This window comes from Loxodonta africana, chromosome 20, assembly GCF_030014295.1.
Source record: "Loxodonta africana isolate mLoxAfr1 chromosome 20, mLoxAfr1.hap2, whole genome shotgun sequence".
Taxonomy (NCBI): Eukaryota; Metazoa; Chordata; class Mammalia; order Proboscidea; family Elephantidae; genus Loxodonta; species Loxodonta africana.
Genome location: NC_087361.1, coordinates 61124994 through 61142679, shown reverse-complemented (window position 1 = coordinate 61142679; position 17686 = coordinate 61124994). Strand labels below are relative to the sequence as shown.

General features: G+C 41.8%; 1 protein-coding gene across 2 annotated transcripts in view; it reads right to left on the bottom strand.

Moving 5' to 3' along the window:
• The window catches only part of KCNH1 (potassium voltage-gated channel subfamily H member 1), a 742144-nt gene that overhangs the window by 364760 nt on the left and 359698 nt on the right, over positions 1 to 17686 (bottom strand). The window lies entirely within an intron of this gene.

The following is a 17686-nucleotide window of genomic DNA, read 5'->3' as shown; positions in this document are numbered from 1 at the left end:
ATTTTTTATTTCAGACATTGTAGTTTTCACCTCTATCAGCTTGGTTTTGATCTTCTTTTTCTTTTAGTTTTCCATGTATGTACTTAACTTTTAGAATATATGGAATATAGTCATAATAGTTACTTTGATGTCTTTGTTAATTCTAACAGCTATATATATTCCAGATCTGTTTTGATAGAATGATTTCTTTTCCCATACTACATTGTATTTTCCTGCTTCTTTGTATGACTAGTAATTTTTTATTGGATGCCAGATACTGTGAGTTTTACCTTTTTGGATACTGGATATTTTTGTATTCTAAAACATATCCTTGAGTTTTGGACTGGGACACAGTAAAGTTACTTGTAAACAGCTTGAAATTTATAGGTCTTGCTCTCAAGAGTTGTTAGGTGAAACTTGGGCTGTGTTTAGTCTAGGACTAATTATGCCATACTACTGAGTCAAAACCCTTCTGAGAATTCTATCCAATACCACAAGAACCCAGTCTCACTGGAGGGACTAGGCACTATTCTCAGCCCTGTGTGAACACCAAGCACTGTTTTTTCTAATCCTTTTGAGTGGTTCTTTCCCTAGCCTTGGGTAGTCACATGTGCTGATTAGTGATCTACTGCATGCTTAAGAGAGCCTCTGGATGTCTCAGAGTACTCTCTTTGTACAGCCTTCTCCTGTGTGATATTCTGTCCCACTAGCTGCTACTGCTCTAGCTGCTTTGTCTTCTGAGGATCTCAGCTACCTCTCCCCAGACTCTCTCTGAGTTTCCCTTCACTACATCCACAGCTTGGAAGTTTTTTCAAGGAAGTACACTGGAGCAATCATAAGGCTTACCTGTTTGTTCCCGGTGTCTCAGACATCATTGCCCTTCATTACCTGTTGTCTAATATCTTGTAGACCATTCTTTCATATACTTTCTCTGTTTTTTTTGTTTTTTTTTTTTTTTTCAGGCAGGGGGTAAGTCCACTCTCTGTTACTCAACTTTGACTGGTTCAATTATATTGTATTTTAACACTGGCTTTATGTGCTTAGGAGCCCTGGTGCCACAGTGGTTAAAGTGCTCAACTGCTAACTGAAAGATTGGCAATTTGAACCCACCAGCCACACCAAGAGAGAAAGATGTGGCAGTCTGATTCTGTAAAAATTTATAGCCTTGGAAACCCTATGGAGCAGTTCTACTCTGTCCTATAGTCTCCGTGAGTTGGAATTAACTTGGTGGCAATGGTTTTTTGGGTTTTATGTCCTTGTCTTCCCACTGAGCTCTGAACTTCTCAAAGGCAGGCTTTATTCACCTTCATATAGTCACACAATACCTGGCACACAATATAGATTAATATATACTTGACAAAAGTTTACTCATGTTCTGTCTTTTGCCATTGCCTTGGCCACAATAGAGGTGGCAACAGTGATCCATTGGATACTTACAGCATTTCAGGTTTGAAAGGGACCAACAGAAGTACTCTGGTTTATCTCTTTATGAAACATGGAGCCCTCCAATACATCCCTAACAAGGGGTCAAAGCTGATATGGTGTTTAGGTAGGAAAGAAAGATAAGAGATAAGGCAGCATGTTTTATCTGTATTTAGTATGCTTTGAAATAGAACGCCTTCCTGACCTATAACTATCTCCCCGTACACACACACATTACCAACAGGAACTATTAGATACTATCCTCTGGAGAGCAAGTTGCCAGGACCACTGATCATAGGGAAGGGATAAACATCAAGAGCAGAAGACTGGGGTATAGATTTTATCAGAGAAGAGATATGCCCCAAATGAAAGAAAAATGCCCTGTAGAGGATGAGGAAGAATGCAGGGGTTCTTCATATTCCCAGCTTCACATGGCTCCTTGGTTTTTCACATTTTTCTCACTTGCCAAGATCATCTTTCTATGCTTTCACTTTTTCAACACGGCCACATCATAGGCAGGCACATGCATGCATGCAAACACATCCTAAATCACACTATATGACTGAGATTAATAGAGACATCACCAGACAAGCAATTCTACAGTCATATTGCAAACAACCACCAGAGATTCTCGGTAATTTTGAATGTCAACAATTGTTACTGCTATTGTTTATCATTAGTATGCTTTGTGAGAAGAAACTTAATGTGAGCTACAATGGGAGCTTTTATACTAACAATCTCAGTGAATCTTCTCATCCCTGGACATTAGGACCATGATCCCTCATTTTACATATAGGAACTAAAATCCAAAACAATTGAATGACAAAGTCAAAAACTGTTTTTCCAGTCCTTAATTCTAAGACTTTGGCTGAACTATCCAAACCACAGGTAACTAATGAAGTTGATGTCACCAACATATGAGATAATTTAAAATGTTACCTGGCAAACACCTGCCATCAAAAACATAAGCCCTAGAGAAAGCCTGATCAGTGGCCAGGCTGTGGGATAGCTGCCTTCAAAGCCCTCTAACTAGTCCAGGGAAAAATGTGAAAGATATAAACTCAAAGATTGCTCAGAAAAAGAGACTGGAGGTTTTTCCCCTTTTCCTTCTCCTGTCTCCAACTTGGACAGAGTGTCTGAGGAGCAGACTCTGGTTAAAGAAGAGACAGAATAAGAAATGCATAGGGTCTTGGGCTCTTACCTAAATCTCTGAAGGACTGAATTTAGTTCACATATTAATCAAGGACATCAGGTTAAAAATGAAGGCCTTTTCCAGGTGAAAACTGCCTAGAAACCTGACTGGGAACATTTTGAGTTCCTAGTGTCCATTATCCTAGCAGAAAGTTCAACTTTCCCTAGAGGAATCCATGCCTACTTGATACGCAAAGAAAAAGAAAAGAAATGAAAAAAAGAAGGGATGGAGGGAGAGGGTGAGGAAAAAGGGAGAGAGGGAGAGAGAAAGAAGAGAGGAGAAAAGAGCAAGGAACAAAAAAGCAAAATAAACAAAGAAAAAAGTTAAAAAGAGAAACTTCCCCTCCTAATTACCCCACTGAGGGAACTGTAGATGACTGCACAATTACAAAATCCCATCTTTTTCTGACTTCGTCCAGCAAACAAACAGCAGTAGAATAGGCTCCCCCGATAGCTTGTCCCTGCAGCATTTCTAAAAAAGTTTATTTGGTCTTGGCAAACAAACTCTTGCCTGTGAGTGGCTGCACAACTTGAATGAGATGGACTTCTCAGGAATGGGCATTCCACACCCTGGTGGGTTTACCCTTTTCACAATGGCATCAGAGAGGAGCTCTCACTAAGCCTGGCTTGCACGGCCTAACATCTCCATGACTCCAAAAGCAAGGTGACCACAGCGATCTAGGTGCAGAGTAAGATGAGGGGCACTTAAAGTCAGCCAAAGGCCATTATGAAAAGGTGTCAGCCAGCTTGTGCTTCATTCAGCAGAAAAGGGGAGAAATGGAAATACTCTTATCTAGAAGCAGAAGGTAAAGCTGAATGGACCGAACACAAAATTATATAGGGGAGAGGGACCGAGGAGTGTCTGGAGTCACAACTTTTAAGGCTATTGGAATCCTATGAAGAGACAATTAAAGATTAAGCTGCCAAAATAGGGGCAAAGGTATTATATAGATGTACTAGAAAGCTAATCATTTAAAAAATACCACATTGTTTCTGGATTTTATAATGTTTGTGATATTTACCACCTTTCTAAAAAATATACCATGTGTTACAGTTTTTTTCTCATTCTAAATAAATATTTACTTTGGGGGAAAAAAAAACCCTTAAAACGAGGACAAATAATTGCTCTTCCCAACTAGATTGGTTATAGACTTAGCAGGAGGCAGGAGATTAGACAAGACCTGCTTTAGAGGCCACCCCCAGTTCAAACACTTCATAGTGTCCTGCTCCAGCACACAAGGAAATCAACTGTGCTCTCTCAGGACAGTGACAATGACACCCAAAGCCACCATCTCGGCAGCCCCTGAAGGCCCCTGTGGAGTATAAAATCAGGCAACAGCCCTACTATGATTATCTAGTGAGGGAGGATAGTTTACTTAGATAATAATTTGGGTTTTGTTTTGTTCTTGCTATTGTTTACTCTTCCCTAAATTTTTTTTTCTTTACTCCAAGTAAGGCTTTGTACATTTCATTATAATACTTTGTATTCTCAAGCCACCCTTTGAAATCTTCTGTTCAGCTCTTTTGCGTGATCATTTCTTCTGTTCACTTTAGCTATTCTACATTCAAGAGCAAGTTACAGAGTCTCTTCTGACATCCATTTTGGTCTTTTCTTTCTTTCCTGTCTTTTTAATGACCTCTTGCTTTCTTCACGTATGATGTCCTTGACATCATCCCACAACTCGTCTGGTCTTCAGTCATGAGTGTTCAATGCGTCAAGTCTATTCTTGAGATGTTCTCTAAATTCAGGTGGAAAATACTCAAGGACATACTTTGGCTCTCATGGACTTGTTTTAATTTTCTTCAACTTCAATTTGAGCTACCATATGAACAGTTGACTACGTGTTCCTCAGTCACCCCCTGGCCTTATTCTGACTGACGATATTGAGCTTTTGTATTGTCTCTTTCCACAGATGTAGTCAATATCATTCCTGCGTATCCCATCCCTCGAGGTCTACGTATATAGTTGCTGAAAAAAGGTATTTGCAAGGAAGAAGTCCTTGGTCTTGCAAAATTCTATCATGTAATCTCTGGCATCATTTCTATCACCAAGTCCTATTTTCTAACTACTGATCCTTCTTTGTTTCCAAGTTTTACATTCCAAACACCAGTGATTATCAATGCATCTTGATTGCAAGTTTGATCAATTTCAGACTGCAAAAGTTGGTAAAAATCTTCAATTTCTTCATTTTTTGGCCTTAGTAGTTAGTGCATAAATTTGAATAATAGTTGTATTAACTGGTCGTCCTCGTAGGCATATGGATATTATCCTATTGCTGACAGCATTATACTTCAGGGTAGATCTTGAAATGTTCTTTTGGACAATGAATGGGACACCATTCCTCTCAACTTGTCATTCCCAAGATAGTAGACCATATGATTGTCTGATTCAAAACGGCCAATATCTGTCCTTGTTAGCTCACTAATGCCTAGGGTATCGATCTTTATCCATTCCATTTCATACACTCAGTATTTCTCAAGCTGAAAGAACTGAAGAAAAAATTCAAGCCTTGAGTTGCAATACTGAAGGATTCTGTGGGCAAAATATTGAATGACACTAGAAGCATCAAAAGAAGATAGGAGGAATGTAACAAAAAGAATTGGTCATCACTAAACCATTTCAGGAGGTAGCATATGATCAAGAACTGATGGTACTGAAGAAGTCCAAGCTGCACTGAAGGCTTTGGCAAAAAACAAGGCTCCAGAAATAAATGGAATACTGATGGAGATGTTTCAACAAACAGATGCAACACTAGAAATGCTCACTCATCTATGTCAAGAAATTTGGAAGACAACTACCTGTCCAATCAACTGGAAGAGGCAATTCAACAAAATGCAGAAATTATCAAACAATAACAATAACAAAATTTTGCTGAAGATCATTCAAAAATGGTTGCATCGACAGGGAACTACCAGAAATTCAAGTCAGATTCAGAAAAGGACGTAGAATGAGGGATATCATTCCTGATCGCAGATGGATCCTGGCTGAAAGCAGAGAATACCAAAAAGATGTTTATCTGTGTTTTATTGACTATGCAAAGGCATTCAACTGTGTGGATCATAACAAATTGTGGATAACATTGGGGAGAATGGGAATTCCAGAACACTTAATTGTGTTCATGAGAAATTTGTACATGGACTAAGAGGCAGTTGTTTGAACAGAACAAGGAGATACTATGTGGTTTAAAATCAAGAAAAGTGTGTGCATCAGGCTTGTATCCTTTACCATACTTATTCAATCTGTACGTTGAGCAAATAGCCCGAGAAGCTGGACTATATGATGAAGAACGTGGCATCAGGATTGGAGGAAGACTCATTAACAACCTGTGATATGCAGATGACACAACCTTGCTTGCTGAAAGTGAAGAGAACTTGAAGTACTTACTGATGAAGATCAATGACTACAGCCTTCAGAATGGATTACACCTCAACATAAAGGAAACAAAAATCCTCACAACTGGACAAATCATCATGATAAATGGAGAAAATATTAAAGTTGTCAAAGATTTAATTTTTCTTCAATCCACCATCAACAGCTATGGAAGCAGTAGTCACATATTGCAGTGAGCAAATCTGCTGCAAAAGACCTCTTCAAAGTATTGAAAAGCAAAAATGTCACTTTGAGGACTAAGGTATGCCTGACCCAAACAATATTTTCAGTTGCCCCATAAGCATGCCAAAGCTGGATAGTGAATAAGAAAGACCAAAGAAGAATTGATGCCTTTGAGTTATGATGTTGGTGAAGAATATTGAATACACCGTTGACTGTCAGAAGGACGAACAAATCTGTCTTGGAAAAAGTACAGCCAGAATGCTACTTAGAAGCCAGAATGGCGAGACTTTGTTTCATGTACTTTGGACATGTTATTAGGAAGGGCCAACCCCTGGAGAAGGACATCATGCTTGGTAAAGTAAAGGGTCAGCGAAAAAGAGGGAGACCCTAAGTGAGTTGAATTGACACAGTAGCTATAAAAATGGGCTCAAACATAGCAATGATTATGAGGACAGCACAGGACAGAGCAGTATTTCATTCTGTTATATATAGAGTTGTGCATCGGAACCAACCTGAAGGCTCCTAACAACAGTGCTCCAAATAAGTACCAGCCCTTTGTACTTGGAAACCCTGGTGGTGTAGTGGTTAAGTGCTACGGCTGCTAACCCAGAGGTTGGCAGTTTGAATCCACCAGGTGCTACTTGGAAACTCCATGGGGCAGTTCTACTCTGTTCTATAGGTACACTATGAGTTAGAATTGACTGGACGGCAGTGGGTTTGGTTTGGTTTTTTGGTCTTCGTACTTACCTGCCTGGGGGCATGTAGGGCAGGGACAGTCATATTTGGAGGAGCAAAAAGCCAAACTTGCCTTCAGACAGCTTCTTTTCCTGCCACTTTGAGCACCATAAGAGGATTACGTGACAGAGGAGGCCGAGAGGCTGAGTAGGCGAGAAAGCCGATGCTCTAAAACTGGGGGATGGGGGAAGAAGCAAGTCTGCTGGTTCTAAAAAGAGTGGGCTTCCTCACAGAGCCTGAGGAGATAACAAGGCCCCTGGAGGGGTGGGTGGAGAGGTTGTGCAGTGGCTGTCCAGGGCTACCTTTCAGCTGCCTCTTCCAATAACATCTGGCTAAGTCTCGTATCCTTCCTAAACAATTCAAAGACCAACCCAGTTGCCATTGAGCTGATTCCAAGTCATGATGACCCCATGTGTGTGAACTGCATGTACTGAAAAATATTCAAAATATGTCTACCATTGGCAAAAGCTTGGAAATCTCCTTTGTTAAACAGATATTTTGTGGGTATGGCCTCAGTTGTCTGCTGTGGATCTGAACTGCCTGCTGATCATCACCAGTTTGTAATGTTATTTTCTAGGTACAACTACGTTTCCTTGTTCAAATGGTATGTGACCTCTCACTACAATGCCTGTTGACAAGGGCAGAAAATGTGTCCTTCAGTACTTTTATACAAAACAATAAGAATTTGTAAACTTCCGTTCCATGGGAGGTACAGAAACAGTGAGAGACATAGTTTTGTCTTCTAGTAACTTACAATCTATCCAGAGAAGCAAGACACAGAAAATATTAAGGAATAAGACAACCTGCAAGTGAGTGGGAAATGCTTGTAGTATTGGCTTTAGGCACCACAGGGGCTCAGAAGCAAGGAAGTGCAGGGATACCTCAGGTAATGAGCTAGTTGAGATTGCCCTGGAAAGGAGCAGAACTAACACTTGTTGAGTTCTTACTGTGACTTAGGCGCTGTGCTGGGTGTGTAGGCATCATAATCTCATTAGAACTCAGAAGAATTCCATGAGGAGGAGGGGCACTGTCAATCAGATTTTACAGTTGGGGGAGTCGATGCCTCACAGTAAATGAATCTAAAATTTGTAGCCAGGTCTGGGTGACTCCAGTACTCATGCTCTTTCTCCTATGTCACACTGTCACATCCAAGAGCAGAATCTTGGGAAAGATTCAATGCGGGGTAATGTGATGGTTAAGGTCTACTTAGTCGGACCATGATTCTCAGTGGTTTGGCAGTTACAATGTAGTTTGTATAATAAAATTATACAAACTACATCTTAATTGTGCGTAGTTTAGCAGCTATGTAATGATGCAATCATCTCCATAATGAGATCTGATATAATGTAATTACCTCCCTGATGAGGATCTGCTACAAGCAGCCAATCAGGTGAAAAGGAGTTTCCTTGGGGGTGTGGCCCACATCCAATATATTTTGACTTTGTGGCAAAGCTCACTGACTTTTGTTCACTCTGGATCCTCATCTGACCTTGGTTCTTGGGATTTGTGCTTACCTGCCCAACTTGGGATTCATCAGCCTCTACAGCCTGTGAGCCAGAGGCCTGCTGTCTGACCTGCTGACCTTGGGTTCACCAGACCCTGCTGCTACATGAGTCAGGAGAAGCTTCCAGCCTGACTATATGGACTTGGGACTTTCCAACCTCTACAGCTGGGTGAGCCATTTCATTTCTTTGATATAAATATCTCTCTTTCTCTCCAAGGACTGACCCCTCCTGATAACATGTCCAAAGTATGTGAGACATCCTTGCTTCTAAGGAGCATTCTGGCTGTACTTCTTCCAAGACAGATTTGTTCTTTCTATTGGCAGTCCATGGTATATTCAATATTCTTCACTGACACCATAATTCAAAGGCGACAATTCTTCTTCGGTCTTATTCATTGTACAGCTTCCGCATGCATATTAGGTGGTTAAAAACACCATGGCCTGGATCAGGCGCACCTCAGTATTTAAAGTGACATCTTAACTTTTTAGCACTTTAAAGAGTTCTTTTGCAGTCAATTTGCCCAATGCAATACATCATTTGATTTTTTTGTGTGTGTGCTTTAAATGAAAGTTTAAAAATCAGGTCAGTCTCTTCTACAAAAAAATTACATACACTCCTAATTGCTCTCCCTCCAATGACACAGCACAGTTCTTCCCTCTGCTGTCTTTCCTTGTGTCCATTCGGGTAGCTTCTGGCCCCCTCTGGCCTCTCATCTCCCCCCCTCTACCCCAGACAGGAGATGCCAACATAGTCTCATGTGTTCACTTGATCCAACAAGCTCGTTCTTCACCAGTATCATTTTCCATTCCTTATTGGCACTGTTTTGTTTTTTTTTTTTAATTATTATTCCAGTCCAATCCCTGTCTAAAGAGTTAGTTTGGGGAATGGTTCCTCTTTTGGGCCATTTGATTTCTTGACTGCTGCTTCCGTGGGTGTTGATTATGGATCCAAGTAAAATGAAATCCTTGACAACTTCAATCTTTTCTCCATTTATCATGAAGTTGCCTATTGGTCCAGTTGTAAGGATTTTTGTTTTCTTCATGTTGAGATGTAATCCATGCTGAAGGTTTTAGTTTTTGTTCTTCATTAGCAAGCAAAGTTGTGTCATCTGCATAATGCAGATTGTTAATGAGTGTTCCTCCAATCCTGATGCCCCATTCTTCTTCATATAGGCCAGCTTCTCAGATTGTTTGCTCAGCATACAGATTGAATAAATATGGTGAATGGATACAACCCTGACGTAACCTTTCCCGGCTTTAAAATAAGCAGCATTCTCTTGTTCTGTTTGTACGACTGCCTCTTGGTCTGTGTGCAGGTTCCACATGGGCACAATTAAGTGTTCTGGAATTCCCATTCTTCCCAATGTTACCCACAATTTGTTACGATTCACACATAGTCAATAAAACACAGGTAAACACCTTTCCTGTATTCTCTGCTTTCAGTCAGGATCCATCTGACATCAGCAATGACATCCCTAGTTCCACATTCTCTTATGAATCCAGCTTGCAGTTCCCTGTCTACGTACTAATGCAACCACTTTTGAATGATCCTCAGCAAAATTTTACTTGCGTGTGATATTAATGAAATTGTTCAATAATTTCCACATTTATTGGATCACAGCCCTTCCCCAGTCATCTTTTTAGTACTTTCCAACCTGAGGGGCTCATCTTCCAGCACTATATCAGACAATGTTCCACTGCCATTCATAAGATTTTCAGGGGCTAATTTTTTTCAGAAGTAGACCATCAGGTCCTTCTTCCTAATCTTAGTCTGGAAGCTCATCTGAAACCTGTCCACCATGGGTGACTCTGCTGGTATTTGAATATCAGCGGTACAGCTTCCAGCATCACAGCAACATGCAAACCCCCAGAGTATGACAAACTGACAGACTCCTGGGAGACATATATACATACATATGTATACATATATACACTTCACTGGTTTTGCTTCTCTAGAGAACCCAGCCTAAGACAGGTAATAAGGGTCTGGACTCAGTGGAGATAAAAAGAATGCAATTGGGAAAGGTGAATGGTGAGCTGTGAGATTCTTACAGTGCTTCATGAGGCTGGACTCACAAAGGCTTTTAATCAGTCTGGTTGACTGCCTTGCTCAGATTAGCCTCAAATATCTGACTACAGTACTAATTTATGGAACCAATACCTAGAACACCATTTCTCAAAATGTGCCCAGGACGTAACATAGTTTATAAAGAAAATGTTCTACATTCTACTTTGGTGACTAGCATCTGGGGGTCTTAAAAGCCTGTGAGCAGCCATCTGAGCTATTCCACTGGTCTCCCCTTTGGGAGCAAGGGAGAATGAAGAAAACTAAAGATGCAAGGGAAATATTAGTCCAAAGGAATAATGGACCACAACTACCACGTCCCCTACCAGTCTGAGTCCAGTACAACTAGATAGTGCCTGGGTAGCACCACTGACTGCCCTGACAGGGATCACAATCGAGGGTCCTGGACAGAGCTGGAAAAAAATGTAGAACAAAATTCTAACTCAAAAAGAAAGACCAGGCTTGCCGGCCTGACAGAGACTGGAGAAACCCCAAGAGTATGGCCCCCAGACACTCTTTTAGCTCAGTAATGAAGTCACTCCTGAGGTTCACCCTTCAGCCAAAGATTAGACAGGCCCATAAAACAAAACAGGACTAAAGGAGCACACCAGCCCCGCAGCAGGGACTGGATGGCAGAAAGGTACCGGTAAGTTGGCAATAGGGAACCCAAGATAGAGAAGGGAAAGTATTGACATGTTGTGGGGTTGTTAACTGATGTCATAAAACAATATGCGTACTGTTTAATGAGAAGCTGTTTTTTCTGTAAACCTTCATCTAAAGTAAAATAAAAAAAGAAGAAGAAATGGAGAGGAAAAAGAAAAAAAAGTATGGCTAGGAACACCTGGGTGTTCTTGGGAGCTGTCTGAAGAGGTCTACAAGATCACAACTACTTTCATAATAATACTAAGATATTATTCTCTTTTTTCACTGTAATTCTGTCACATGTATACAGTGAGTGGACTTTCCAGAGGCTACATGATGTATGATATGACAATGGACTGAATGCAGAGGCAACTATAAGAATCCAGCTGTCATCAATTAAGGCAACATTAAAGAGATTTGCAAAGATGTAAAACAACACTACTCGTCACACTAAATTTTGTTTGCTTGGGAATATACAGTTAACATGCAATAGGTTTATGACACTTTTTTTACACGAATTTTTTAAAAAATTTCTTCATTTTAATTTCTAAAACAAAAAATATTGGTAGATATAATATTCATACAAACAAACTCTCATTGGGACCCTTGATATTCTTAAGAGTATGAAAAGGTCTTGAGACTAGAAAGTTACATCTAGAAGAACACACTGATCTAGAAGAACAATGATAAAGACAAGATCCCAAAATGTATTTATATTTTAACCACCACTCATTGGTGGGTTGGGCATTGTGCTAGATGGCTTATATTTGTGACCTCATTTGATTTTTACGATAACACTTTAAGGTAAGATACTTGTTCCTATTTTATAGATGAAGAAAATGAGGCTCAGAGATGTTGCACAGCTTGCCCAAGGTCACACATCTATTAGGTGAGCAAAACTGAATTCAAACCCATGTCTGTCAAATACTAAGGTCCAAGCTATTAACCACTATCTTGTTCTCACAAAACCAACACTATAAAGGCATTATATGTTAAAGTCAATTTTTTTTAAGTTGATTTAATAGTAGAAGTAGAGAAGATGGACTATGCAAGAAGAAAGTTCACAGTGCTTGAAGGCATTGTAAGGAGCCCTAGAAGAAGCCCTGGCAGCACAGTGGTTAAGCACCCAGCTGCTAACCAAAAGGTCAGTGGTTCGAACCCACCAGCTCCTCCATGGGAGAAAGATGAGGCAGACTGCTTCCATAAAAATTACAGTCTTGGAAACCCTATGGGGAAGCTCTACTGGGTCAGAATTTGACTCAATGGCAATAGGTAAGGAGCCCTGGTGGTACAATGATTAAGCACTAGGCTGCTAACCAAAAGGCTCGCAGTTCTAACCCACCCAATGGGTCTGGAAGGAAAACCTAGCGATCTACTTCTGTAAAGATTATAGCCAAGGAAACCCTGTGGGGTAGTTCTACTCTGTCTCATGGGGTCACTCTAAGTTGAAAACAGACTCAATGGCACACAGCAGCAACAACGAGTGAGTATAATTCTTTAGCCCTAAATGCCTGTTACCTGCTGGGCAGTGTACTATGCCCTGAGAATCCAGCAGTCCACAAGGAACTTGAGCAGGGGGGAGTGCAACAGCAGAGACAAAACTTAAGCAAAAAGTTACACAAATGAAAAGCTGTTCAAAAATGCAGAGCTGTCTGGATGGGAAGTGGGCATGCTCAGAGTAGTCCCAATTCGTGTACCAAGACAGCTTGGAGGGCATCAGCACGTCTGGCTCCAGTCACCCCTGGTGCTCCTGTTGGAGCCTGAGCTGGGGCTGTTCAGACCATTTTTCTGAACAGAAAGACATTCAAAAGTTTCTTTGTTTCTTGCTTTCTTTTTCAGCTGTAGACATCTTTGGACTATTAAATCTAGATAAACCAAGACTACTGCTTCATTTGAAGGACAAATATGTTCTGTGAGGCCTAGTGGGCGAGGGAAGGCTGTGGGAGGTGTGGAGCCCTTGGATCTGTTCAGTCTGCTTGGAGAATTTCTGGAACAGCACTCCAGGCAGAGGAGAAATAGTAACTAGGCCGGTTGGTGGTACTGTTGTGGGTTCAGTGCAGTTAGCCACACCAATAACCTTGGGCCTAGGTATCCATGGAATAAAGGGAGATGTCTCTCTCTCCACAGGACAAGTGAAAGGGCCACAGTCATCTTCACAGACAAGAGTTATAGAATCAACAAGGCTCTCCCTCAATGACGGCCTTTATTTTTAACCCCAGATGGTGCCTTGTTCTCCAATCTTCCCATCCTTTTCAGTCTAGCCAGACATAAGGAGGCCCAGGTTTCGTACCCTGTCACAGTCACCCACAGCTCACACACATGAGTGAAAATAAAATACACACACCAAGGCCTTTGGTAGGGAACAGGGGTAGATTAGCCAATAGGCGAGGTAAGCACAGTACTTACCTTGCTTACCAGATCATCTATAGTGAACAATTTCACATTTTTCACTACATCAAAGATTCTGCGTCTAGGTATGGCTGGCATCTGTCTCTCTCCCAACCCCACAGCACCTTCCTACAGAATCAAAGCCTCTTCAAATGTACTATCCCTGAGAGAGGTGGATGACCCAGTGAGCAAGGTAAACACAGGCTTACTTGTGTTTTATTTGCTAATCTGCAGTGAACAATTTCACATGAGTTTCACCACATCAAAGAAACCCATGTGAAATTGTTCACTACAGATGATCTGGTAAGTAAAGTAAGCACCATGCTTATCTTGCCTATTGGATTATCCGCCCCTGATGTGGCATATAACAGTACATATTCAATTAACATCCTGATCTAACTGGGATGCTATAGGCCAAAAACACCAAACCAATTCTGAGTCACGGCAACCCAATGTTTCAGAGTAGAACTGCTATAGAGAGGCACCTCTGGGTGAATTTGAACTGCCAACCTTTCAGTCAGTAGCCAAGTGCTTAACCATTTGGGCCACCCAGGGCTATTAGGCCAAAGGCTCTCAGATTTACATCTCAAAGCCCAAGCCCCATACATCGACTACTACATGGTCCCCAAATCAAGCCCTGCTTCCCCAGTAATGGTAATACACAGTTAGGAGCACAGTATACTCACAGGCTTGCTCACAAAAGTGTAGAAGACATTTCTTCCTGAAATCATCTTTCATTCTCTAAACTCCTGTGGCCCTTTAACAGAGCCTCTTTTGCAGCATTTATCACACTCAATTTGATTTAAAATTACTTACTGTGCTACTAGACTATAAACTCTTTGAGAACAGGCTCTGAGAGTGATTCTTCTCTGGGCTCCCCAGAGTCTAGAGCCTGGAAACACAGGACTCAATACACATGTGATCCGTGAATAAATGAAGAAAACACAGTCCACCGATACAGCTCTCTGTGTAAATTTTAAAACCTGAGTACTGCTTAGAGGTTTGGAACAAATGATGCCAGATTAAGACAAAATGATACGATAATACATTCCTGTATCTCCTTCTCCCTAGGTTCCAAGAGAGAGCTCAAAGTAGACTTGGCCATTTTTAGTGACTTAAAGGAAGTTCCTAGTTCAGGGTGTCAGGGAGGGGAACAAGAGAAGAGTTGTGCACTTTAATCCATGTCTACAGCATCCCCTGAATTGTACACAGGAGACCAAAAAAGGAGGAGCCTCTCTGCCCTGAAGTAGTTTCTTCAGAATGAACAAAGCCACGGGCAGGCTGGCTCCAGCGCCAAGGACATGAATGTTGTTCTTCTTCCCCAGGTGAAAGGCTGAGAGCCCCTGCAACAGGACCTTTGTGCTCCTGGCCAGCTCCTGGAGGGCCTGCCACTTAGCAATTCAGCAGGCCACAAAGGGTGGGTGAAGGCAGAGGCACAGTCTCTCCTTCAAACCAGGGAAGCTGCTGGGAAACAAGTCTACAGCTCAGAATCTGAGTCCCGAGCTTGCTCAGGATAAGGAGAGAGAGAGAGACCACAGTGAGGAAAGAAAGGGGAAAAGCCAGAATGGAGGGAATGCAGTGTTTGGAGGCCAGAGCGGTTACAGGTGTGGCTATTCCTACAGGAGGAAGAGAGGAGGTTGTCAAGACCATGTGAAGGATGGTGGCAAGGTGAATAAGGTATACAAAGGTGAGCTCCGCCTGGATCATGGGACCTGAGGCCTTGCAGCAAGGGCCTTATAGGACCAAATAAGAAAAACCAGCCACTCAGTATTCAGGCCTCCAGGACTCAGGCATTTGGAGGACAGAAGGGAGCCTTTCTTTTCCAAAACACCACCACTGCACAGCCAGAGCTGACGGCTGGCCTCACCAAGGATGCTGGGCACTTCTTGTCTTGAGATCAGGCCCTGAGCTGCCCACCCTCTGGTGGCACAGTAGGGTGGAGCAGCAAGAGCCCTGGGGAGGCCATGATGAACAGACCCCCGAGGAAGCATCAACCACAAACACATGAACCTGTGGGGGGCTTCCTCCCCCACCTGCAACCCCCTTGCCAAGAGTAAGTGGTCCTACTTCTCCAGAGCTGAGAAAGACTACATTTGATGCTTTGCTGTGGAGTGATTCTTAGGATCTGACCAACTATCTCTTTAGCAAAAGAATCCCATAAAGACAGAGCATTTCTTTAGTTTTGCCCCAGAGGAGCTCAGACAAAGGGCACTGCAGGAGAAAGAGAACAAATAAAGAACAAATCAAGATGCTGCTCTGCTGTTGACCATGATCTCTCTCTGCATGAGTAGTGGCCAAAAATACCAACGAGTGACCCCCAGGCTCTCATATCCCTATGCACATGGTGATGGTAGAACGGAGAGGGCTCCGTTGGAAGCTGAAAGGGAAGTCTTGGCTCCAGGACACCAACTCATTCATCATCACTGCTAGCCAGCCTTCTGTTTCCCACTGTAGCTGCTCACAGACCCGCCATATGGCAGAAAGTGGTGCTCTCGGGCACTGTTAAAATGCTGCACCTACCTGCCCAGCAGGGAAGGAAGCCCTTGGTGAAGTGGGCCCACCACAGCCCAGTAAAACACTCTGCCCTCAGCTCCACGCAAGGACATAGCCAAGAGCTGTCTATCTACTTTTTTAGTATTTCTGGAGTTCCTCCGTTTCTCTCCATCCTCATTACCACTGCCTTAGTTTAGGTTACCATTGCTCCACTAAATTAATACTGAAATCTTCTAGCTGTCATTTCTACCCTCTAGTCTTGCCCCCCTTCAATACAATCTCTAATGGTTATATCCCCTGCTTAAAATATTTTAATAGCTCCTCCCACCCTCAGGAGAAAGTGCAAGCTCTTTAGTGCACAAACCCATTGCTATTGAGTCAATTCCGACTCATGGTGGCCCCATGTGTTATAGAGTAGAACTGCTCCATAGGATTTTCCAGGCTGTAATCTTTATAGAAGCAGATCGCCAGGACTTTTTCCTGCAGCTCCCCTGGGTGTTTCCAACTGCCAACCTTACGGTTAGTAGACAAGTACAAACTGTCAGCATCACCCAGAGACTTCTCTTTAGTACACAAGATCCTTCAATAGCCTGATTCTCGATCTTTGTTCTCTTTCCCCTACCATCTGAACTCATTTCATTCTCTTTAAATGTATTGCATTCTTTGGACTGCCTCTCTCCCTCCCATCTCTCATTTTTCTACCTGGCTAACTTTCATTTAGCCTTCAAGCCACAATTTGAACCTCAATTGTTCCTTGACTTCTAAGATGGCTTAGGTAACCTATACCCAAGTCTTCCCTTAGAAGTCCATACATGACCACAGTCACAAAATTGCCTGTGTTCCATTCATGAGAAAAACTCTCAGCGAAATATGAATAGAAGGACAATTCCTCAATATAATAAAGGGCCTTTATACAAAGCAAACAACCAACATCATCCTAAATGGAGAGAGTCTAAAAGGATTCCCCTTAAGAATGGGGACCAGACAAGGATGCCCTTTATCACCGCTCTTATTCAACATTGTGCTGGAGGTTCCTGCCAGAGAAATTAGGCTAGCTAAAGAAATAAAGTGCATCCAGATTGGTAAGGAAGAAGTAAAAGTATCTGTGCTTACAGATGACATGATCTTATATACAGAAAACCCTAAAAAATCCTCAAGAAAACTACTGAAACTAATAAAAGAGTTCAGCAGAGTATCAGGATACATGATAGACATACAAAAATCAGCTGGATTCCACTATACCAACAAAGAGAGCTTCGAAAGGGAGAATCTCCAAATCAATACCATTTACAGTAGCCCCCAAGAAGATAAAATACTTAGGAATAAATCTAACCAGAGATGTAAAAGACCTATACAAAGAAAACTACAAGACGCTGCTGTAAGAAACCAAAAGGGACCTACATAAGTGGAAAAACATACCTTGTTCATGGATAGGAAGACTCAACATCATGAAAATTTCTATTCTACCGAAAGTGATCTGTAGATACAATGCAATTCTGATCCAAAACCAACGACATTTTATAATGAGATGGAGAAACAAATCATCAACTTCATATGGAAGGGAAAGAAGCCTCAAATAAGTAGAGTACTACTGAAAAAGAAGAGCAAAGTGAGAGGCCTCACACTACCTGATTTTAGAACTTATTACACTGCCACGGTAGTCAAAACAGCCTGGTCCTAGTACAACAACTGATATATGGACCGATGGAACAGA